This window comes from Oncorhynchus kisutch, linkage group LG5 (genome assembly GCF_002021735.2).
Source record: "Oncorhynchus kisutch isolate 150728-3 linkage group LG5, Okis_V2, whole genome shotgun sequence".
Classification (NCBI taxonomy): domain Eukaryota; kingdom Metazoa; phylum Chordata; class Actinopteri; order Salmoniformes; family Salmonidae; genus Oncorhynchus; species Oncorhynchus kisutch.
In genome coordinates this window covers 50,007,572-50,033,783 of record NC_034178.2, presented here as the reverse complement: position 1 = coordinate 50,033,783, position 26,212 = coordinate 50,007,572, and the positions used below count along the sequence as shown (strand labels likewise).

Here is a 26,212-nt window from a genome sequence, read left to right as displayed (position 1 = left end):
AAATAGCCTAGCTTCCATATAGCTGAAACATGGTCTCCCTCAAATGAGCTCCTTCATTAGATGGGATGGGGAAAGACCACCACAGATGAGCAGGTAGACAGTACAGCAGCACCACTATAATCAAAGCGTTTACATAGGGGATGTTTTATGCGTGCCTAATTCCTTCACACTGTGTTAAGTCATACATCTACACAGCAGGATTTATGAGGTCCTCCTTCTCGCTATCTTCTCTGATACTCAGAACACTGTTGGCGCATTGGGGCTGTAACTGAACACGTATTAACGTGTTCCTGTTTTAATAAGGAGCTTTTTACCGGGGTTTTAGACCAAGGGCACATAAATATGTATGAGCATATGCCCAGGTGCTGATTGTGGATTGGTTAGACTGTGCTGTATGTTGGGCATCTGCAGCCTGTATTTCTATGTCCTGAATCTTCAACATTTACTGTGTTATGACTATAGTTTAAGATATTTAGGCCATTTCACACTGCAAGAAGTCACAATCAATCAATCAAATTTTTTGGGCCCTCTTTACATCACAAGTTGTCACAAACAGTAATCCAGCCTATACCCAAAGTACAAGCAAAGCTGTAGCGAGAGTGCAATGGCCAGGAAGAACTCCTTAGATAGAAGAAACCTAGAGAGGAACATGACAGAGTCAACAGCTTCTGTTCTTAGAACCAGGCTTAACAGTTGCTAATTCACTAGTAGGCAACTGCTCAAATTACAAGGAAAATGACAGCATGTTTGCTACTTCTCTTACAAGTTTTCATTTTGAGTTGTGGTTGTACTCTTCTCCAATGTGATTATACAGTATGCCTGTGGTGATAACCCTGGGACAGAGTTTGCTGGGTAAGGGTTTGCCCATTATTTGTTTAACTCTTTTATTTCCACCCTGTGCAGGTTCTCTGTGGTCTCACTGCTCACGGCTCTAAGAACTTCAGAGCATCGGAGGGCCGATGAAAGTCAAACATTAACCTGAGAGATTCTTCATTTTTCAACATTCCAACGTAATGCTCAAAGGCTCAGATATTCCAGGCAAAGTGTGAACATCTTAAAAAACAGAAATCAAAAGAGTAAAAATAAAGCCTGTAAGACATACAGCATGATGTGAAATCTCAGTCATGAAACATCTGTGGCCTAGTTGTACTCTGTGAAGTTTGACTGCCACTCAAAAGTTGTCAGCCCAAGGTTGTTTTGACCTCATTAAAGTCTAATCGCTGAAGTACACAAATTATGATTCATTGGTTTGTGTGCGTGCTGTGTGTGTGACAGAGAGAGTGTGAGTCCTAAGAATGTGTGGAAAAGGTCATACTGTTGAGATTAAAAATACATGAGGGAGTTTCCCCCTCTCTTTCCCCTGGTGATCTTCATGCTAACAATCTCCCTCCCCCAGCACTGTACCAATAAAGTGATATAATTGTCATGACAATGAGATGGCAATAAACCTAATCTTAAAAAAATATAATATGCTAGTATTGATAGATAAATCTATATCTCAGCTCTGCTTCACAGCTACACAGTGGGCACTGGGCAGTGTCTCTCTCACCGTCTCAGTGGGTCTCTCTTTATACCTTGATGCAGAACATGTCTTTTTCTCTCCTTGCAGTATTCACATTGCCTGGAATAGATTTGATAATTTGGTCAATTTCCCTGTTCACTGTTGAATGGACCAATACATCTGAATACTTCTGTATTCCCCTGTGACAGTGCTTGCCATGTGTCATACATCACTCAAGTCCCCACTCAGGTCTCAGATGACAAGTTGAGGTGATAACATCACTGTCACTCCTAATTACTGATGTACACCAAAGGTTTTATGACTATATGAATGTAGCTGCTCATTTGACTGAACAGATCAGCATAGGAACATTTGTCCACTGTTCTGAAATGTACAGTACAATTGTTTTTTTTATGTCATTTCAATTTACACATGTTGAGGAATTTGCTTCCATTTTGAATAACAGTTCAATCATAGGCTAAGGGTTTGTGGTGTAGGACTAACTCTCAACAGCTGTCACTTCAGCACAGAGGACATAATAAATTAGACCCAAATCAGCCACCATAATGTCCTGGCAGACACTGAAAACAAGGGCTCCTGGGAGCTATTACATTGAGTGATTTGATAATAACAAATCAAATTATATTTGGTGCAACTAATTTTTTTTTTTATGTGGAGAGAAAGAACAGTATACATAGTCACAAACAGACACATGCACAAAAACAAGGGCATGATCACTTATTTTTCCCTTTTTCCATTGTGGTCCTTTCCTTCGTCTGAACAGTGAAGTGGGGCACACCACGAACACACTCCCTGGGCTCCTCGTGGTCACCACATGTGGAGAATGCAAATTACATATACAGTATGTGTCATCAACAGCATATCAAGGAAAACATCTGTCACATTCAGACATCTGATGGACCCGCCTACTACGGTGCATTCGGAAAGTTTTCAGACCCCTTTACTTTTTCCACATTTTGTTACGTTACAGCTTTATTCTAAAATTGATTAAATCGTTTTTTTTCGTTCATCAATACCCCATAATGACAAAGCAAAACAGGTTTAGAAATGTTTGCTAATTTACTAAAAATGAAAAACAGGAACATGGAGACTAGTCAGGATCGAGGGAAAGATGAACGGAGCAAAGTACAGGGAGATCCTTGATGAAAATCTGCTCCAGAGCGCTCAGGTTCTCAGACCGGGGCGAAGGTTCACCTTACAACAGGACAACGACCCTAAGCACACAGCCAAGACAACGCAGGAGTGGCTTCGGGACAAATCTCTGAATGTCCTTGACTGGCGCAGCAAGAGCCCGGATTTGAACCTGATTGAACATCTCTGGAGAGACCTGAAAATAGCTGTGCAGCAACGCACCCCATCCAAACTGACCGAGCTTGAGGATCTGCAGAGAAGAATGGAAGAAACTTCCCAAATACAGGTGTACCAAGCTTGTAGCGTCATACCCAAGAAGACTCGAGGCTGTAATCGCTGCCAAAGGTGCTTCAACAAAGTACTGAGTAAAGGGTCTGAATACTTATATAAATGTGATGTTTCAGGTTATTTAAAATGTTTATTTTGCAACGTTTTCTAAAAACCTGATTATGCTTTGTCATTATGGGGTATTGTGTGTAGATTGATGAGGGAAAAAAACAATTTAATCCATTTAATAAGGCTGTAACGTAACAAAATGTGGAAAAAGTCATTGTCAGAGTGTCAAACCACAACCTTAAATTTGGTTCTTCGAAAACAGAATAAATTAACATAAGTTTCCATTTCTCAACACCACATGAATATACACCGGTGTACCGGCAGAAGACAGTGACAGCTCATCTTCTTCAAAACAACAATGATTCACCCTCTCATCACTACCTATCTTCCCCTTGTCTTGTTTCTCTCCAGTCATGGCCTCTAACTCCAGTGGGACCTGTAAGGGTCCTGCTTACCTTGTCGTTCCTGGTCTCCAGGGCTGCTGTTGCCGTGTGAAGTCCTTAGTGACCCAGTCGTGTGTCCTTTAAAAGGGGGAGATCTGAGAGAGGAGAGATAAGCAACTCTGCATCTGTCTGTTTGAATAAACAAATAAACATTGAGCCCAGAGGATGAAATTAAACAGATACCTTTGAGGCTGGAGAACAAAGGAAAATGGTTTTCTTAGGGTTTGTGGTTTGTCCTTCTGGAAAGAGCATGATCTGCAGAAGATTTGATTCAATTTGATTTGTCACACAATACTACCTCTAGCACACAGTGTCTTTAAGAAATTATTTTCAAGGTGGACAGCAGGGACAAAATAATATGTTGGTAAGAAACATTTCAAAGTGAGTAAAAGCATATATGATCTGCAGGTGGAATGGACCTCTCCACAGATAATACATCTTTCCTGAGAACGAAGTATACTTTTTGTTTTCATCTCTTTCTAATCACTCTCTATACAGAGATATCGCTCAAATATACACCACACAGTCTTGTTGAGCTGAGGTTTAATCCCATTAATGAAAGTTTAATTCATCTTAATTTAATTACGGACATACAGTACCAGTCAAAAGTTTGGACACACCTACTCATTCAAGGGTTTTTCTACTTTGTAGAATAATAGTGAAGACATCAACACTATGAAATAACACATATGGAATCATGCAGTAACCAAAAAAAGCCTTAAACAAATCAAAATGTATTTTATATTTGAGATTCTCAAAGTAGCCAAAAATCTAAATCAATTTTTATTAGTCACATGCGCCAAATACAACAGGTGTAGGTAGACCTTACAGTGAAATGCTTACTTACGAGCCCCTAACCAACAATGCAGTTTAAAAAAATACGGATAAGAATAAGGAATAAAAGTAACAAGTAATTTAGAGCAGCAGTAAAATAACAATAGCGAGACTATATAAAGCGGGGTTCCAGTACAGAGTCAGTGTGCAGGGACACCAGTTAGTTGAGGTAGTATGTACATGTAGGTAGAGTTATTAAAGTGACTATACATAGACGGTAACAACAGAGAGTAGCAGCGGTGTAAAAGAGGGGGAGGGGCAATGCAAATCGTCTGGGTAGCCATTTGATTAAATGTTCAGGAGTCTTATGGCTTGGGGGTAGAAGCTGTTTAGAAGCCTCTTGGACCTAGACTTGGCTCTCTGGTACCACTTGCCATGAGGTAGCAGAAAGAACAGTCTACGACTAGGGTGGCTGGAGTCTTTGACCATTTTTAGGGCCTTCCTCTGACACCGCCTGGTATAGAAGTCCTGGATGGCAGAAAGCTTGACCCCAGTGATGTACCGGGCCGTTTGCACTACCCTCTGTAGTGCCTTGTGGTCGGAGGCCGAGCAGTTGCCATACCAGGCAGTGATGCAACCAGTCAAGATGCCCTCGATGGTGCAGCTGTAGAACCTTTTGAGGATCTGAGGACCCATGCCAAATCTTTTCAGTCTCCTGAGGGGGAATAGATTTTGTCGTGCCCTCTTCACGACTGTCTTGGTGTGCTTGGACCATGTTAGTTTGCTGGTGATGTGAACACCAAGGAACTTGAAGCTCTGAACCTGCTCCACTGCAGCTCCGTCGATGAGAATGGGTTGTGCTCAGTCCTCTTTTTCCTGTAGTCCACAATCATCTCCTTTGTCTTGATCACGTTGAGGGAGAGGTTGTTGTCCTGGCACCACACGGCCAGATCTCTGACCTCTTCCCTATAGGCTGTCTAGTCATTGTCGGTGATCAAGCCTACCACGGTTGTGTCATCGGCAAAGCCACCCTTTGCCTTGACGACAGCTTTGCACACTCTTGGTATTCTCTCAACCAGCTTCATGAGGAATGCTTTTCCAACAGTCTTGAAGTAGTTCCCACATATGCTGAGCACTTGTTGACTGCTTTTTCTCCACTCTGCGGTCCAACTCATCCCAAACCATCTCAAATGGGTTGAGGTCGGGTGATTGTGGAGGCCAGGTCTACTGATGCAGCACTCCATCACTCTCCTTCTTGGTCAAATAGCCCTTACACAGCCTGGAGGTGTGTTTTGGGTCATTGTCATGTTGAAAAACAAATGATAGTCCCACTAAGCGCAAACCAGATGGAATGGCGTACCGTTGCAGAATGTTATGGTAGCCATGGTTAAGTGTGCCTTGAATAAAATAAAATAAATCACTAACAGTGTCAACTGCAAAGCACCCCCACACCATCACCCCTCCTCCATGCTTCACGGTGGGAACCACTCTGCGTCTCACAAAGACATTGGAACCAAAAATCTCACATTGCTGTCCATTGCTCGTGTTTCTTGGCCCAAGCAAGTGTCTTCTTCTTATTGGTGTCCTTAAGTAGTGGTTGCAGCAATTCGATCATGAAGGCCTGATTCACGTAGTCTCCTCTGAACAGTTGATGTTGAGATCTGTCTGTTTCTTGAACTCTGTGAAGCATTTATTTGGGCTGCAATCTGAGGTGCAGTTAACTCTACTGAACTTATCCTATGGAGCAGAGGTAAATCTGGGTCTTCCGTTCCTGTGGCGGTCCTCAGGAGAGCCAGTTCAATCATAGCGCTTGATGGTTTTAGCAACTGCACTAAAATACACTTAAAGTTCTTGAAATGTTCTTTATTAACTGACCTTCGTGTGTTAAAGTAATGGACTGCCATTTCTCCTTGCTTATTTGAGCTGTTCTTGCCATAATATGGACTTAGTCTTTTACCAAATAGGGCTATCTTCTGTATATCACCCCTACCTTGTCACAACACAACTGATTGGCTCGCATTAAGAAGGAAAGAAATTAACTTTTAACAAGGCACACCTGTTAATTGAAATGCATTCCAGGTGACTACCTCATGAAGCTGGTTGAGAGAATGCCAAGTGTGTGGAAAGCTGTCAAGGCAAAGGGTAGCTACTTTGAAGAATCTCAAATATAAAATATATTTTGATTTGTTTAACACTTTTTTGGTTACTAAATGATTCCATATGTGTTATTTCATAGTTTTGATGTCTTCACTATTATTCTACAACGTAGAAAATAGTAAAATAAAGAAAAACCCTGGAATGAGTAGGTGTGTCCAAACTTTTGACTGGTACTGTATGTCAGACCAACTAAAAAAGACAAAAACTCCAAAGATTTGGAACCAGACAAAACAATAATAGACAGAGACTAAAAACCAAACGAAGTTAAAGGAACAAACACCAGATGGAAACTGCAACCCTGACACCTCAAGACAGACAGAACACAACAGCACCAGATAGTATGACTTTGAGACACAAGCCTTGTCCACGTGAGCTGCAGATGTTTCCCTTGTCACCCCTGGAGTTATTGTTCTTGGTCTCCTCTGATTTTGTCTTGGGATGAGATGCAGATGAGATCATTATTTCGGAATGCCTCTGGAAGCCGCTATTAAAATTCACTCTGAGATAAGGCTTGTTAAACTCTCATTAAATTCCACTCTGAGATAATGCATGTTAAACTCCCATTATGTTTTGATTAGAAGGCACAGAGCCCGGCGCCATGGTGATTGTGTTTTTAATCCGATTTTTCCTCACTGTGGAGCAAATAGGAAATGACAAGAGGGGAGAAGCAACAAAGCAAAACAAGCTGAGCAAGCAGCAACATTCCATTTAACCCAAAGGACAGAATGGAATTTCTGTTTCGCGTTTGACATAATGAAAGTATATGAGAATGGATCCGAAATGGGATTGCTTTCCAAAGTGTTATATTGCTACGTGGGTATTGGATCTTGATGAATTATTTAACGGAATAGGAATGAATGGACTGAGAAAATGTGAATTCTGTCAATATTAATATTTTTTTCCTAGCAGTGTACAACTCATAAAGTGAAACTGAATATTGTTATTTTTTCATAAACCAGTGATCCATTTAAAAACAGACTGCAGTAGCAAGCTCCCCAACATTACATAAAAACCTCATTATACTTCCTATGCCCTAACTGGCACACCACATTTGCCTCATACATAGTTGAAGAATTTGATTCTACAGCAACCACCATTAGCCCATCACATGGTTACGGCAGAGGGGGTTTACTCTGTGGTATAAGTGTTGGCACAGCAAGGCCACCTTGTCATTTTAACCTATACTTTTTACTCCACTCTCACTAAAGGTTGTAATACTATGGAAACTAAAATTATTTACACAGTGTGAACAAAAGCATGTGATATAATGTGAACTAAAGCACCTTCACTCAACTGTATTTTTTATTTTATTTTTTGGGGCCCATCCACCACCCTCTTCAGAGGACAAAAATAAATTTGTACAGCTTTTTCTTTTGTTGTTACATGTACAGTACATTCTACACACGTTTTACATACATGGCATTTCATTATTATTATTTACAGCAGTTACATAGCAAGAATAAAATAACTTGATATTTTGATATATTCCAACTTATACATTATAAATCTTATTTTCAGTCATAACTATTATGGAACATGAGCTTTTAAACCCACCCCTCAAGTCTCAATCCATCCCACCCATCTCCGCAAACCTCCCTCTTATGATTTCCATGTGAGATATATTTGAAATGTGTTTAGATTTTTCACATACGGTCTGAACCAGTCTAATCGCATTGTGTCTACAGATTGAAAGTTAAGGAAATAATTTTACTAAAAGTATTTGTAATGGCATATTTTCTCTATTCCATCCAATAAATATGACCACTGCCCTGGAGAGGGAGGTGCTATTTCAAAGACACACTCACAACAGGCTTTAATGCACATCCGTAGAGATGGCAGTGTGACACTTTGGATTGCAAGTTGACAAACAAAAGGATGCTTCTTCGTTGAAGCATATAAAAAGTACAGACTTGATGAAATGAAGGCTATTGTGTGCAGTCAATTCAAGATATCATGTGAGTAAGTGCGGTCAAAAGACTACACTTCTCCCCCATCTAACCAAGACTCCTCCTCGTAGGCCCGACTTCCTCCCTCAAATAACCTTTCCTCCTCCTATGCACAGGGTATTATTCCATCACATGTGCAACTGATTCTCAAGATCTTGCATGCTAATGAGATGCTATAGAGCCCACACTACTACACTGTTTGAGCCAAGGACTACATGCTTTCTGGTAAGTTTTGATTACAATACTGGGTGGGGTGAATATATTTTATACGACATACATCATTTTTTGTTAACTAGTAAATAGTAGCCTACAGCAAAGTGTTTAAATCATTTTTGCTACCATGTTAACAATTTCTGCTAGTTAGTTTTTGCTACCATGTGGGTTTTAGCTTGCTTGAGCCTGCTAACTGAGGAGTGTTAATTCACCTGTTTCCATACATATTTAATTTTAAAACATGCATCTTACAAAGGAGTTGTTTATTCTAACTGCTTAACTATTTATCTGTACATGGAATTATTATTATTTTCTTTCTAATCTTCTTCAAAATGCCACGAGTACTATCTGATGTGTGGAGACATATCACTGCAGCTAATGTAGAAGACAAAGCTGTGTACGTTTGCAAATACTGGGCCAAATTATATGTGAAGAATGCAATAAAGATGCAGAATCATCTGGCCAAGTGCATAAAGTTCCCTCAGCGCTCACAACAAGCAACCTCTGACAAAAGTCCCTCTACTTCTATTTGAGGTGAGGAGTCCTACCCTCACATCACACCCATTGGCTGTGCTGCTTATGCATTGAATCTGTTCGTCAAGTAAATCATGGCACTGAAAACAATGGACACACTCTACAAGAGAGCCAAGGAAATGGTTTGGTATGTGAAGGGTCATCAAATTATAGCAGCAATCTACCTCATCAAGCAAAGTGAGAAGAATAAGGGCACAACATTGAAGCTGCTCAGAAACACCCGTTGGGGTGGTGTTGTCATCAAGTTTGACAGTCTCCTGGAGGGAAAGGAGTCTCTCCAAGAAATGGCCATATCACAGTCTACCAATATGGACAGCCCTATCAGGAGGATCCTCCTGGAATGTATTTTGGGAGAGAGTGGTAAGCAGCCTGAAATGTATAGTAGTAGCCATTGCACGGATTGAAGGAGACAATGCCATCCTGTCTGATGTTCAGACTCTGCTTGCAGATGTAAGAGAAGAAATCCATACTGCCCTGTCCACTTCACTGTGGACTTATGCCTGAAGCCCATAGACGCTGCAGCGTAGATGTTGGACCCCAAGTATGCTGGCAAGAGCATCCTGTCTGGTGCAGAGATCAACAAGGCCTATGGTGTCATCACTATCGTGTCTTGCCACCTTGGCCTGGATGAGGGAAAGGTTCTTGGCAGTCTGGCGAAGTATACTTCCAAGCAAGGGCTTTGGGATGGAGATTGGAATATGGCAGTCATGCCAGCATATCTCATCAGCCACCTGGTGGAAGGGACTTTGACATCATCCTCCAAATCCCACCAACATCAGAATCCTCAGAGCGCAACTGGTCCTTGTTTGGGAATACACACACCAAAGCAACAAAATTGGTTGCCATCAGGGGAAATTTGAGGCTTTTTGAGCCTGACAATGAGCCATCCTCAACAAGGTTAGAAAGTGACAGTGAAGATGAGGAATCAGAGTCTGATGTTCAAGAGGTGGACTTGAGGAGGTCCAGGGAGAAGACATGTAAGCCTGAGAGGAAGACAACTAAAGCTTTAGTTTCTAGATTATCATTTTACAGATGTATGTTGAGAAAGGTTTTGGGAGATGCGATGGATCATTGGGGATCATTCAACTTTCCTTTTTGTTTTTCAGTGAAATCATCCCATGTGAAGAGTCAACTAATTTAATTAAAGTTAAATTCGTAACTAAATCGTTTTTTTTTCTATTGGAAGAATTTAATAATTTGCAATTATGTCTACTTATAAAAGGTAAAAGGTTTATGTTTCCGTCTCCAAATATGGTAAATATATCCAATGCAAAAAACATCTACATTTAAATGGTAAAAATATTAATTTGCATATATTTCCATATACAGTTGAAGTCGGAAGTAGACACACCTCAGCCAAAACATTTAATCAGAGTAAAAATTCCCTGTCTTAGGTCTGTTAGGATCACCACTTTATTTGAAGAATGTGAAATGTCTGTATAATAGCAGAGAGAATTATTTTTCAACTTTTATTTCTTTCATCACATTCCCAGTGGGTCAGCAGTTTACATGCATTTGGTAGCATTGCCTTTAAATGATTTAACTTGGGTCAAACGTTTCAGTTAGCCTTCCACAAACTTGCCACAATAATTTGGGTGAATTTTGGCCCATTCCTCCTGACAGAGCGGGTGTAACTGAGTCAGGTTTGTTGGCCTCCTTGCTCGCACACGCTTTTTCAGTTCTCCCCTCACATTTTCTATGGGATGCTTGGGGTCATTGTCCATTTGGAAGACCCATTTGCAACCAAGCTTTAACTTCCTGACTGATGTATTGATATATTGCTTCAATATATCCACATAATTTTCCTCCCTCATGAAGCCATCTATTTTGTGAAGTGCACCAGTCCCTCCTGCAGCAAAGCACCCCCACAACATGATGCTGCCACCCCCTTGCTTCACGGTTGGGATGGTGTTCTTCGGCTTGCATGCCTCCCCCTTTTTCCTCCAAACATAACAATGGTCATTATGGCCAAACAGTTCAATTTTTGTGTCATGAAACCAGAGGACACTTCTCCAAAAAGTACAATCTTTGTCTCCATGTGCAGTTGCAAACTGTAGTCTGGCTTTTTTAATGGCGGTTTTGGAGTAGTGGCTTCTTCCTTGCTGAGCGGCTTTTCAGGTTATGTTGATATAGGACTCGTTTTACTGTGGCTATAGATACTTTTGTACCGGTTTCCTCCAACATCTTCACAAGGTCCTTTGCTGGTGTTCTGGGATGGATTTTCACTTTTTGCACCAACGTACGTTTATCTCTAGGAGACAGAACGAGTCTCCTTCCTGAGCGGTATGACGGCTGTGTGGTCCCATGGTGTTTATACTTGCGTACTATTGTTTGTACAGATGAACATGGTACCTTCAGGCGTTTGGAAATTGCTCCCAAGGATGAACCAGACTTGTGGAGGTCTACAAATGTTTTTCTGAGGTCTTGGCTGATTTATTTTGATTTTCCGATGATGTCAAGCAAAGAGGCACTGAGTTTGAAGGTAGGCCATGAAATACAGCCACAGGTACATCTCCAATTGACTCAAATGATGTCAATTAGCCTATCAGAAGCTTCTAAAGCCATGACATAATTTTCCGGAATTTTCCATGCTGTTTAAAGGCACAGTCAACTTAGTGCATGTAAACTTCTGACCCACTGGAATTGGGATTCAGTGAATTATAAGTGAAATAATCTGTCTAAGTAATTTCTTGTGTCATGCACAAAGTAGATGTCCTAACCAACTTGCCAAAACTATAGTTTGTTAACAAGAAATTTGTGTAGTGATTTAAAAAACAGTTTTAATGACTCCAACCTAAGTGTATGTAAACTTCCAACTTCAAATGTATTCACGTTAATTCCCAGATATTTCCGTAATTCTAAAGGAAAGTTTCAATCTCTGAATATACCCCAAAATGTGCAACCCTATGTTCAAGGTTCGCTGCTCTGCCATCAAATAGATGTTTGGCATGATCACATCCTTACCTTAGGTAAAGGTAAGTTATAGTGGTCATCTTTAAGAGCTTGAGGCTATCTGCACGAACCTTCAGCTGACATCTCACTCTTCCCTTCATACTCCTTTTCAGAGAAATCATGGTTCTACTTATTGACAGATTTTCCAATTTAACAATAGATACGTGGTTGGAAGTCACTGTAGGACGTCCGCATTCATCCGTGGCAGTACAGGGATTAAGTGGACCATTTACCACCCATCCTAATACTGTCCTTACCACATACGGTCCGTTTCCTTCACTATTAATGACCTGCCAGGGTTCTGTCACCTTTGGTGCATTGACTCCATTGGATATCTTTCTGAGTGGGGATGTTGTCTCTTGTCACCGGGATTTTGTTCTGTGTGTAGGCCTTTGGGAGTTCTAAAAACATGTTGCCGTCTATGCTACCTACCTCCAAACCAGATACCACATAGCTCTTGACAGGCTTCTCCTGCCCTATTGTTCGTAGAAGAATTTCCGTCTTCGGACATCTTCCTCATTAATTTCTCCGTAGAAAACGTTGCTGAGCTAACAGGATCAAGGAAAGCATCGGTGAACACGGTCTTGGTTTCCTTTGCAACCTTCTCTTGAACAGGTACTATTGCCAATGTTTAATCCCTACCAGTCCCAGTTCCTTCACCATCTCCCAATGACACGAGAGCACTGCTGACAGATGTTTCCTCCTGCATGGCTGCTACTCTACCCCCTTTTGACCTTTGAGAGTCTGACCGCTCTGCCTTCTGACATGGAGATCTCTTTTCCTTCCATATGTAGAATGGTGGGGTGCCTTCCATTACAGCTTAGGCAGGTCATCTTTTCTTGTAGTCTCTGCTCATGTGATCTTTAGTTAAACAACCAAAGCAGAGGCCAGTGGTTCTCAGGAACTCAATCTTAGTGTCATGTGACTGTGCTTTGACTCGCTAACACTCAACCAAAGGATGCTTACCATCGCAGTACATACAGTACATGGTCCTTAGCCTTTGGGGGCCTCAGGTATGTTGCTGCTTTGCCTTTTCCCTTTGGATGTCATTTCTATTGAAGAGCTTTCAGCTGTGTCATCCACAACTGTCACTGATGTAGCAAAGCTGCTTCCTTCGCTCTTTGATTTACTCCATCTGGAGTCTGTTATGGCCTTCATCTTTGGCCTGGAAACTGGGTCTTAATTATTGACAAACAATGGATCTTGCATGACCCTGGCCTGTCTCTCCATGAAAGTCACATGGTCACAGAATTTGGCTCTATGCTTGCTTCTCTCTAAAACATCAAATGCCGATGACCTCCATCTTTCCCTTTGGTTGTATGGAAGTTTGGATACAATCAGCTTCAAATTGGAGGGAAGGTTGAGCTCTTCCATGTATTCCAGGTCTTGCATAGTATTGTAACAGCCTCGCAGATAGAGGGCATAGCTATACAGTGCTTTTCCATCATCAGCTTTAAAAGGATTCCAATTCAGAGACTTTTCCATGAAAGCAGTGGTCACTTAATTCATTACCAAAGTGTTCCTCCAGCAATCTCTTAGCCTCAGTAAAGCCCCTTCAGCCATCCATATGAAGACCAGATCCCTAGGCTGACTGGAAGTGAATTGCTCGAGGTAGTAGAGCCTGTCCTCACTGCTACTTGTCTTGGCCTCTATGCCATGCTCAAATGCCTGCATAAAGGGCATTTGAGCAATGTGGGCATTTGAGCAATGTTTCAGCTATGTGGGTCTGGTTTCAAAAAGTTTGGGCATACCTAAGAATAGTAGCGTTGTGTATCTGTGTACTCTTGTTTGCGTGGACTTACAATAACCAGTAGGTTTGATTGCGTGAGCAATAGTTATGTGTTTGTGTGCATAGGACTGTGCTTATCTACAGATGGTCGGGGTGTTTTAAGCTTGGCTGAGAGGAGCTCAGAGGAGCCAGCAGCTGTCCAGGAGCCTCCTGCTGTTTCTTCCCTATGATTTATCATTGCCACCGTCCGAGGGGAAAACAACCTGCAATGTGATGGCTCCTGTTCATCTAATGTGCCTCAGTGAAGAGCCTGCTTGGTTCACTCTACACTGTATTTCTGCGTCACAAATGGCATCCTATTTGAAAGAGAGTGACTCTCTATTTGGGCTGATCTGTCACCCACTTGCTCTTCCCCGGTAAGGGGGGAATGAGGCAACCTCAGAGTTACACAACAAGGGAACTGTATTGCCATTCACATGCATAACCGACAGGAAATAGATGTGGGAAGGATGTGGTTATCTGTAATACAGGAAAATAAGAGCAATGAATATATGCAATGGATCAACATGACAAGCAAATGGATCCAGAATAGAATAGAATGGACTAATACCAACAGTAGCACAGCTGGGGCAATAATAACACTCATCATATAATAATAGAACTACAAATGCAAACAACTATCAGCAACTGCAACCAGTAACAGTAAACACAAAGTTACAACAATAACAACTCACATCAGCACACACTCCAACACACAAGTCCACTCAGAGGAGAAGTGGAGAAGTGAGGGGACACTGGCCTGCACAGTCAGAAGAGCTGTCAGGTGTCCTGCCTCTAACAATGTGCCCCTTAGCAACCAATCAGGGCACACTTCACACAGGTCAAGGACAGTTTGAGAGACAGGTTTATGGTGTCCCTAGACTCTCAGGCACCGCTCCTGGGGAATGGGGAGTGGAGTGTGCAGCTTGAAAGGATTCGGAGGTGCTGATAACCGCCATCGGCAGGGAATTTGTAGCACTATTCCCTATAGTGTACTACTGGTCTCTCATTTGCAAGGCCGCGGGGCAGACCGGGCACCAGAACGAATCAGTTGGAAGGGCATTTGATTTCCATAGGTGGGCACGTTTTTTCACGGAACCTCCTATGCGTGCCCACATTATTTTTAATGGATATAATAGTAAAGACCATAGGCAGCTGGTGAGTTTCAAGTTTGGGGAAGCTTACAATTTACCCTACTATTTTTACTAATCTGCGTGCCAGTTCAGATTATTTTGATATGCATATTTTCGCAGAACAGTTTAATTTCAATAATAATGTTTTTGTTTCTCAAAATCATTGCCATGTGGTTAATCATAAAAATCTGAAGTAAAATGATACAAATCTCAAGGTTAAAATTCAACTATAGCGAGAGCACTATCCTCTGTCATAAAGTATGGACTCATTTATACAATATACCAGGGCTGCCCAACCCTCTTCCTGGAGATCTACCATCCTGTGGCTTTTCAGTCCAACCCTAATTTAACACACCTGATTCTACTAGTTAGCTGCTCAACATGACCTTAACTAGCTGAATCAGATATGTTAAATTAGGGTTGGACTGAAAACCTACAGGACAGTAGATCTCCAGGAAAAGGGTTGGGCAGCCCTGCACTATACAGATGCAGTAGGCCTATAACTTCCATGTTCAACTATAGAAAGTAAAAGCCGGCAAATCAGTAGAAAATATTCAGAAAAAATCCTGATGAAAATGTTTCTTTCAGTCACATGTATTTCTCTGTTACGCCTGTATGCCTCCCTTTCTACACTATATACAAAAGTATGTGGACAACCATTCAAATTAGTGGATTTGGCTATTTAAGCAACAATTCCAAACGGCCTCTGGAAGCAACGTCAGCACAATAACTGTTTGTCAAAAGCTTCATGAAATGGGATCTATGGCCGAGCAGCCGAACACAAGCCTAACATCACCATGTGCAACGCAAAACGTCGGCTGGAGTGGTGTAAAGCTCGCGGCCATGGCACTCTGGATATTGGTATTCTTATTGTGTTACTTTTTATTCTAACTTTATTTTTATTTTAGCCTACTTGGTAAATATTTTCTTCTTCTTGAACTGCACTTTGGTTAAGGGTTTGTAAGGAAGCATTTCACGGTAAAATCTACACTTGTTGTATTCTGCGCATGTGGCAAAGAAAGTTTGATTTTGTTTGAGCAGTGGAAAACGCATTCTCTGAAATTATGAATCACACTTCACCATCTGGCAGTCTGTTGATGGAATTGATATGTTTAAATGAATGATTAGAATATTCCACCCTGAAGTCATATAATTGTATGAAATTGATTAGAATCATAAAATTATTATTAATGATGTGTGTAGTTTTAGTCAGTGAAATTATAATAAATGTGTAGTTTTAGTCAGAATTAGGGTAAAGCAATAGATCTGTACAATATGTCTTTATAGTATCTTAAACACAGGCTGTCTTAGCAGAATTCGGTGCCGACCTGGCTAGGGGCCTCAGAGATTGGGGAAAGGACGGGAAGTACTTCCCACGTTCTCCCTATCTTGAGGGAGGACAGGGAGTGATTCTCAAGGCCTCCCCTAATCTTTGTCGGCTGGGTAGTGGGAAAGTATGTGCGTAGGATACCTACTGTTCGTGTGTATGTATGTGCGTATGATATCTACTGTTTGTGTGCAAAAGTATGTGCGTAAGGAGCTACTATAAAAGGAATGGTTTTGTACAACGAACCATCGCTCTCTTGAATAAACATTTTGACTATCATAGCTGGGCCTCCGTCTGTTTCATTCAACCAGTATCTTACAAATTCTGGGTTGCAGACCGAGTAGTTTAACCTTTTTGAGATTGGGGGCAGCATTTTCACTTTTGAATGAATAGCGTGCCCAGAGTGAACTGCCTCCCACTCTGTCCCAGATGCTAATATATGCATAGTATTATTAGTATTGGATAGAAAACACTCTGAAGTTTCTAAAACTGTTTGAATGATGTCCGTGAGTATAACAGAACTCATATGGCAGGCGAAAACCTGAGAAAAATCCAACTAGGAAGTGGGACGTCTGAGGTTTGTAGTTTTTCAAAGCTTGGCCTACCGAGTACACATTGAGATATGGATGAGGTTGCACTCCCTACGGCTTCCACTAGATGTCAACCGTCTTTTGAACATTGAATGAGGATCCTACTATAAAGGAGGGGCTCATGAGACCTCTGAGTCGGTGGTCTGGCAGAGAGCCTTGGTCTCATGACACGCGCTCCCGACAGAGTTACCTCGCGGTCCAGTGCTTTTTCTGAAGACAAATGAATTCTCCGGTTGGAACATTATTGATGTTTTATGTTAAAAACATCCTAACGATTGATTCCATACATCGTTTGACATGTTTCTAAAGGACTGACGGAACTGAGTTTTTGTCTGGATGCAATGCTCGCGCATCATGAAGATGGATTACTGGGCTCAACACGCTAACAACAAGTGGCTATTTGGACATAAATGATGGAACTTTATGGAAAAAAGTCAGTCATTTACTGTCGAACTGGGATTCCTGGGAGTGCCTTCTGATGAAGATCATCAAAGGTAAGTGAATATTTATGGTGTTGTTTCTAACTTTGTTGATTCCTAAATGGCGGCTATTCCTCTGGCTGTTTTGGGTTCTGAGCGCCGTTTTCAGATTATACTTTTTCCGTAAAGTTTTTTTGAAATCTGACACAGCGGTTGCATTAAGGAGAAGTCTATCTTTAATTCTGTGAATAACACTAGTCTCTTTTATCAATGTTTATTATTAGTATTTCTGCAAAATCACCGGATGTTTTGGAATCAAAACATTACTGCACGTAAGGCGCCAATATAAACTGAGATGTTTGGATATAAATATGTACATTATCGAACAAAACATGTGTAACATGATGTCCTATGAGTGTCATCCGATGAAGATCAAAGGTTAGTGATTCATTTTATCTATATTTCTGCTTTTTGTGACTCCTATCTTTGGCTGGAAAAATGGCTGTGTGTTTTTTCGACTTGGCGGTCATCTAACATAATCATATGTTGTGCTTCAGCTGTAAAGCATATTTGAAAGGTTAATTGAATTTGTTTATGAACATTGAGAAAATAATTATCGTGACAATGTGGTCCTTCGAGCCGGATTACAATACCTGTCCCTGCCGTCAGAAGGGACCACGCCAAAAACCGTGCTTGGGCAGGACCTGTAAATTAAAGATTTGTCCCCTGACATTGGGGTTCTATAACAGGCCGGTATATATCTAAGGTCGGCAGAGACGGTGACGGAATCTAACCTACATTGCTTTTCCTAGTCTACGAGACGAAGGTCAGTAAATCTTTATTCACTAATTATGGGGAATTGACGCTTGGGCTACATTCAGAAATATATTTGATTGTTTTTGTGTAGTTTAGGTGTTGATTTTAAAATTCCCATAGGGCATTCTTACCTGGTGACCTATTTTTTAGAATTTTGTGTAGAGAACCCTGATATAGGTAGTATTCTAGGTAATTGAAAAATAGGAATTGGGTGTAGAGCCACCTAGGCAACAGAAGGTCCGAAATGACACGATACCAACGTAAACTAGATCAGAAATGACACGAGGTAGCAACGGCTACCACCAAGACTATCAGTGGACACTACCTATTTAAACTAACAGAAAGAAGGAAGAAGTGAGCCTAATATAGCGGAGTGAGATACGAGATATTAACGTCAAACTAAAAAGGAACAACAGAAAAATAGGCTGCTGACTAGGGATTTACGACCCCTGGAAAATAGCTTATAGGTTGTATAGGGGTGAAACCTAATGTCCAATCGAAAGACACCTCTATAGATAAAGTTTCAAGAAAGGAAAAACACACATAGGTTACGAGAATACACAATAGTAAAGGACGATAGCAATGGAGTAGAAGATTAAAGAGACACACACAGATTGTGCAGGAGAGCAACTATAGTAATTGGATAACGGGAAAAGAGCACACACATAGAACATAGAGATAAATGACACATAGATTGTGAGAATAAGCATAGTAACTACAAGGTTTTACTAAACATGGGTAGTGAATCCTCAAAGGAGGTCCCGGAATTAACGGGAGATGAGAAATATATGCAGGGAAAAGATAAGAGGAACATTATTTTGGCCAGAAATGGAGGAGGAAATATGAATTTGACGGACATTTAAATATAGAACAACTGGAATCAATGATTAAACAAATAAATAGGGTTTGTGGGGACAAGGTAGAAGAGCAATGGACAGAAGGGCTCGACACCGCTCGTATTTGGCAGGCTGAAGCTAGAGAAAGAGCGGAGAGGGCAAAGAAAAAAGGGAGCTACTAAGGAGGAAGAATTAGGTAGTCAGGAGCAGACAGAGAAGACTCCCACGTCTCAACAGAGACATCACCTAAACCCAAATTATACCCCTCCCTGGCAGATCAGGGGGAGAGCGAAAATCCAGACGATGAGGTGGTGGTAATGAAACGGAGGCAGCCGCGTCAGGTGCCGCCCGTTCACCCCCTATGGTCCTCAGGGAGCTGAGGGAGGAAGCGAGGAAGAGGTATTTAGTCAGCCACCAATTGTGCAAGTTCTCCAACTTAAAAAGATGAGAGGCCTGTAATTTTCATCATAGGTACACTTAAACTATGACAGGCAGAAAAATCCAGAAAAATCACATTGTAGGATTTTGAATGAATTTATTTGCAAATTATGGTGGAAAATAAGTATTTGGTCACCTACAAACAAGCAAGATTTCTGGCTCTCACAGACCTGTAAACTTCTTTAAGAGGCTCCTCTGTCCTACACTCGTTACCTGTATTAATGTCACCTGTTTGAACTTGTTATCAGTATAAAAGACACCTGTCATGTTTCAAGCTGACCACATTCCTGTTCCCAAGAACTCAAAGGCTACCTGCCACAATAACTACCGCCCTGTAGCACTCACATCTATAATCATGAAGTGCTGGTCATGGCACACATACTGTAAACCACATCATCCCAGACACCCTAGACCCACTCCAATTTGCATACCGCCTCAGATCTACAGACGATGCAATTGCAATCTCAATTGCACTCAACACTGCCTACTCCAACCTGGACAAAAGGAATACCAATGTGATAATGCTGTTCAGCTCAGCGTTCAACACCACAGTGGCCTCCAAGCTCGTCAACAAGCTCGGGACCCTGGGACTGAATGCCTCCCTCTGCAACTGGATCCTGGACTACCTGACAGGCCATCCCCAGGAGGTGAGAGTAGGCAACAGCACCTCCGCCACGCCACTCTGACCCTCAATACGTGGGCTCCCCAGGGGTGTGTGCTTAGCCCCCTACTGTACTCCCTGTGTATCCATGACTGTGTGGCCATGCACAACTCCATCTCCATCATCAAGTTTGCTGACTACATGACGGTAGTAGGCCTGATCAACAACGCCGATGAGACAGCCTACAGGGAGGAGGTCAGAGACCTGGCAGTGAGGTGCCAGGACAACAACCTCTCCATCAGCAAGGCCGAGGAGCTGATCGTGGACTACAGGAAAGGGGGATGGCCACAGTGTAGAGGGTCAAGAGTTTCAAGTTCCTCTGTGTCCACATCGATGAGGACTTAACAGGGCCCTCTCATACCAGAACAGTTGTTAAAAAGGTACGACAGTGTCTCTTCTCCTTCAATAGGCTGAAATGGCCCCTTAGATCTTTAAGAACCTTCACAACTGCACCATCAAGAGCATCCTGACAAGTTGTATCACCGTCTGGTATGGCAACTGCCGAAAGACCCTACAGAGGGTGGTGCGGACTGCTCACCGCATCACTGGGGGTGAGCTTCCAGCCATCCAAGACGTACGGTACATGTCAGGCGATGTCTGATAAAGGCCCGAAAGATTGGCGAAGACTCCAGCCACCCGAGCCATGGACTCTTCTTCATGCTCCTGTCTGGCAGGCTGTACCGGTTCATCAAGGCCCAGACCAACAGACTTCTAAACAACTTCTATTCAACTTCTATCCTCTGGCCATAATAATGTTAAATGGCTAACAACTACTGCTATCCCTCTCCCTCTCTACCCCCCTTCTCACACGATCCATGTCTTAAAAATCCTCCCCTTCACTGATTGAAGTGGATTTAACAAGTGACATCAATAAGGGATCATAGCTTTCACTTGTATTCACCTGGTCAGTCTACGTCATGAAAAGAGCAGTTGTTCCTAATGTTTTGTACTCTCAGTATATATTACCATAAGTATTTATATATTCCTGCTACCAGTCACTTTTCAGGCCTGTTTACACTGCTATATTGTTTACTATTATTATTATTATGATTAATCCTGCCACCAGTCACTTTTCAGGCCTGTTTACACTGCTGAATTGTTTACTATTATTATTATTATTATTATTATTATTATTATTATTATTATTATTATTATTATTATTATGATGAATCCTTATTATTATTATTAATCCTGCCACCAGTCACTTTCTCCTAATTCCTGCCTACATTTACATATCAACTACTCCAGTATCCCTGCACACTGTAAATGTGGTACTGGCACTGACCCTGTATATAGCTTACACTCTGATTTTATTTTCTTCCTTTCTAATTTTTCATGTTTTTTTGTAGCTTTTGTTGTGACAAATACAACTTGAAACTACTTCTGACCAGGACCCATAGGGGGCTTGGACAAAAGTAATGCACTATATGGAATAGGGTGCCATTTGGGATGCATCCCTAAAGTGTCTCAGTGGAGAGACTGGTTGGTTTTCTCTGTGAGGAGCCTGGCCTGCACTGTGTAGGCCTATGGGGCGCCTGGAGAGAAGATTTGGCTCTCATCAGCTGCAAGAGAGAGTGTCATGTTCTCCTCAGTCTTGGTCAGGACCCAGGAGAGATTGGCCGCTCGTCTAATTGGTGGTGATTAAAGGCCTTTTACTGCTGATCACAGCATGTAGGTTAACAAAACAGACATACATAATGAGTCAAGGGAGAGGACTACACCCCCACTGATTTAACATGGCCAGAAACATGCACACATACACAAACATGCATGAATAGATGCACGGATGCATATTATGCACACACATGTATGCAAGCAAGCACACACACATACTTTCTGTTTTTTCACTGAGTAGGCCTACTCACTGATCAGTGACTGATGCTTTTATGTAACGCTCTGTACAGGAGGGAAGCAGTTGTCTATCAAACTCCTGGGACTCTGACCAACCCCAGACAGGCAGTATCCTACACTACTACTATTCTGTCATCCTTCTCTGTCTAACACTCTTAGTGTCTCTCTTTCTCAGTCGCACTCTCACCTCTCTCTCCCCCTCTGTCCTTTTCACATGCCTGCCTCACCCAAGGACCTCTTCAGACCCCCAGATGGCAACTCAACTCCCAAGACGAAAGAGGGAAACAGAGGGAGGTGGACCGATAAAAGCAGGAAAGAGCAGAAAAAATGTAAGAGACTGACGTAAAGAGTGAAAGAGAGAAAAGGGAGTTAGATACAATCAGTCCATGAATCCTTGGTGAGCGTCTCAAATACACCAGGGGAGAGAAAACGCTAAGCATTCCCGAGACAGTAACTACCAGTTTACCAGTAATTTCAAATGATGAAGTAGAAAGGAACATTTCTAACCAGCCTTGAAACACCAGCAGAGCCTCTGTGGCTGTTCAGGGCTATGAGGGTAACACTCACAGAGAGAGAGAGAGAAGGTCTGAACTCCCTCTCACGGCAGGAGATCGGCCAATTAAAGAATGATTGGGGAAGAATGGGGTGCTACAGTGGGAAGCAAAGGATAGAGGGGTGGAACATAACTCACACGGAAGAACAATGGAGGAAGAGAAGAATATGAAAAAAAAACACCAGACTCCCTTTTATGAAAAGTTGAATTAATTGGGTAGTCTTCACACAATCCAGGTATTTTTTTCCCACATGGCGACTGCGGTATTAATCAAACGCAGACAGCTGAGTGAATTAGTGTGTGGTGCTGATAATGAATGATGAGGGAGAGCACTGCTGCCATGTCTGAATGATTTCTGGACTGAGATCACATCTACTTCTCTATGAGACAGAGAGGGAGAGGGATCTGTTAGAAAGGACTAAAATAGCATCTTAATGCTTTACCAATAAAGCTATGATTACGTGTGGGAGTTAGGATAATTGTAGCCATGGTAAATGGAATTAACAGCAGAACTATACTGAGCTGTTGGTCTGGCATCACAATAATATGTTTACACTTCCTGCTATCAAATAACAGTGTAGTACATTACACAAAAGAAGACTATGTTTAAATGAGAGTCTTGGGATCAGCGGATCGAGGCCAGCGAGTTATTCCTAAATGAAGGTATAATAATGTAATTTCCCTGCCGTGTGATGACTTCACCCTGGCCTAAGAAAAACACAAGTAAGCGCTTTGGGGTCCCAATCACAATCATTACTAAACTATTTCATCAGACTTCATCTAATGTTGAGGGTGCTCCATAATATGTATTTTCATGCAGTTTGTGACCCAACAGCCATCAACAGGTTAATTTCAGTAAAAACTAAAAAAGTAGATGACCTGGTTATGATCTTTTGCCTGTCCACAACCATTCTCTTGCCTGCCTCATGGATACTAATAAATATCAGGGACTCGAACCATCTGCTTCCCGTTTCTGCATCTGGGTCTCGCCCTGTGTCCTTATACAACTGGGCATACTTGAACCAGTCAGTAAAGATAAAGGAGTTGAAGGCAAGCCTCGAAATGAGTGATGAAAAAACTGCGACAACGGAGAAAGAAACAAACAAGCTCAAAAGGTACAGTCAATAAGATTGAAATGGATTAAAGAACTTAAAAAGGAGAGCATGTATCTGAGAGAAGCCTTAGTTTAAATATATACACTAGATCTATGTGGGAAAATCTGGTACTTACTAGTATCAAATGAGGGTGAAGATACTGAAAGTGTGGTGAAATAATTATTTCTTAAAGCGCTACAGATCCCAGACTAACTCGACCATGTACACCGTTTTGGGCAGAGAGGACAGAGATATGAGCGCCCAATCGTTGCCAAATTTGCATTCTTTAAGATGAAAAATAATGGTTAAAAGCCGGGGCAAGAGACTCACTGGCACAAAAATAGGCATGAATGATCCGTTCCTGAAGGAAATTGTAGAACGGTGCAAAGTTCTGTACCCACTCTAGATTAAAAGGGAAACGTGCTTCTCTTGAAGTCGATAAACTGTATATTGATAACCAACAGTTCCGAGATACCAAGACTACTCCATGGCTATTCTAAATAATACAAAGATCCCAGAGGAGTTTAATAATGGAACACCCAACCCATGGTAGGGATTGTAATGAAGAAAAACTAACAAGAAAACAATAAAATACAACAATTGATAAAGAAATAAACTACAAATGCACTATACCATTCAAGACAGGGAATGATGTAAAATAATTAGTGCTAGACTTTCTATTTATAGTATTTATAAATAGATAAGACAGCATAAGTAAAAAGGGTCATTATTGAAATAATACATCTTCAAATATAAGGAGCGGGAACACAAAAGTACTCAAAAGCCAGGAATTAGGTAGGAGTCTACATGGTAGGGATAAAAACAGAGGACATAGAAGGCACAGTATGCGGGTATGTGTGGGTATATTGTGATGGAAGGTGGGGTGTGTGTTTTTGTGTTTGGGGAGTGAAAAGTTAAGGGAGTGAAAAAGGAAAACGGTTTCAAATTCATGAGCCCATGTGTTTTTGACAGCAGGAGTTGTGACAGACTGCTTTCCATTTTGTGCAGATATGGGATATACATTTTAAAATAAATTATAAGTATGGTTTATTTATTGTCTTATGATGGAATGATACACTAAGGAGAAGTCCTGAACTGTTTAATAGGCCTACTGCAAGTAGTCTACAGTATATGCAGCCAAAACCGAAAGATGAACCCACTAAAGCAGCCCCGTCCCCTCATGAGTCTGAGCCTGCCTGGCAGGTTTGGTCCTACAAAGCCAAAGCCTGCAGATGGGAGAGCATAATATACAAGGAATTTCTCAAAGATGCTAATGAGAACCTTGACGACCTTGTACCTAGCTGGTGGGAATTCCGGTGTGGTACCCCCACCCAGGTAGTGGTAGAGCTGGCAACACTAGCTGCAGTAACCCATGGGGAGGGGGTCACACTTACAATCAGAGAGGGGGCAAATTGTGGCCATAGTGGCACAAAATAATCAAAGGTCTGACTACACAGAGATACTTGGAAAAATGGTCACAACAGGGGACCAGTGTGTGTGTGTTTCAGGGAAAGATGTCCTCCATCAGCGAGGACTTGACATTGGTTAATCAAATCTCTCCGTTCTTTCTCAATTTTGCATGCCATCTCAAACAGCTACCACTGTATATGCATTTGCACATCAAGTCCTTTCTTAAGTTGGGCTCAGGGATGGAACAACTGTTGAACATCTGAGCTTGTGGTTGTTTGTGGGTGAAGGGTGCGGAGTGTATGAGTATGTGTGAGTATGTATCCCACATCTGTTGCTATGGGGTAATGTTAAGGACAATATAGGATGAATCTCAATAGTTGCTTGCCAAAAATGTAATGTTTGGAATGACAATCCTAGTTAGAGGTAACAATCCTTCACTTAAACTGCCTACATTACATATATTATTAATTAATTGTGGAAATAAATAAAGATATGCAAGATGTTTTAATATATATACAGTACCAGTCAAAGGTTTGGACACACCTACTCATTTAAGGGTTTTTCTTTATTTTGTACTATTTTCTACATTGTAGAATAATAGTGTAGGCATCAAAACTATGAAATAAGAGTTTATATATTTTTGACCTTTAAGTCAGTTAAGAACAAATTCTTAACATCCTAGCTAAATGGTACAAATTAGTTAGCAAGTGCAATCTAACTAGCCAGTGTCGTGATCGCGTTCGGTGTAGGGGAACAAAATACATTTATGCACGATAGCGCACACGCGCAGCTGATTTGGGTTCCGTGTTATATTCAACAACTGTTACGTACACCTCTTGGAGGAGGGAACGCAACACCCTGCTACACGCAACTCCCCATGGAGTAAAAGAGGTATGTGATTTTAGGTGCGGGTAAGAATGTCAGAGAAGATTACCGTTTACAGGGAATTTATTTCCTGAACCTGGGAAATGTGGGGGAAAAGGGCTGGACGGAACCAAAGCAAAGAAAGTTAGTTAAGGTAGGTGTGGGGACTAACTACCTACCTACCCACCCACTACTTACCTATTCTTAACGCCACCGTGCTAACCAAAATACAGGAGGTGGCCCGCAGGCCTCTTGCCTAAACACTCCCAAGGTGCCTTCCCCTTCCCACCAGGAACAAATGAAACTGAATAAGTCAAACTCAGTGAACAATTTGAATAAACCAAAAACACTAAGTCCTATGGCATACACATACCTCTGCAGGACCAGCTACAAAATACTTTACAATAAATTCACCAACATAGCACATACAAAGAAGCTATCTTT

The 26,212-nt window shown here is 41.6% G+C and overlaps 1 long non-coding RNA gene across 1 annotated transcript; it reads right to left on the bottom strand.

Moving 5' to 3' along the window:
- Positions 1 to 816: 816 nt before the first annotated feature.
- LOC109890242 (uncharacterized) lies at positions 817 to 26,212 on the bottom strand. Its single transcript, XR_002255387.2, has 4 exons — positions 26,142 to 26,212; positions 3,616 to 3,687; positions 3,445 to 3,527; positions 817 to 2,319 (listed from the first exon to the last, which is right to left on the bottom strand). It is a non-coding gene; the product is annotated as an uncharacterized LOC109890242 (long non-coding RNA).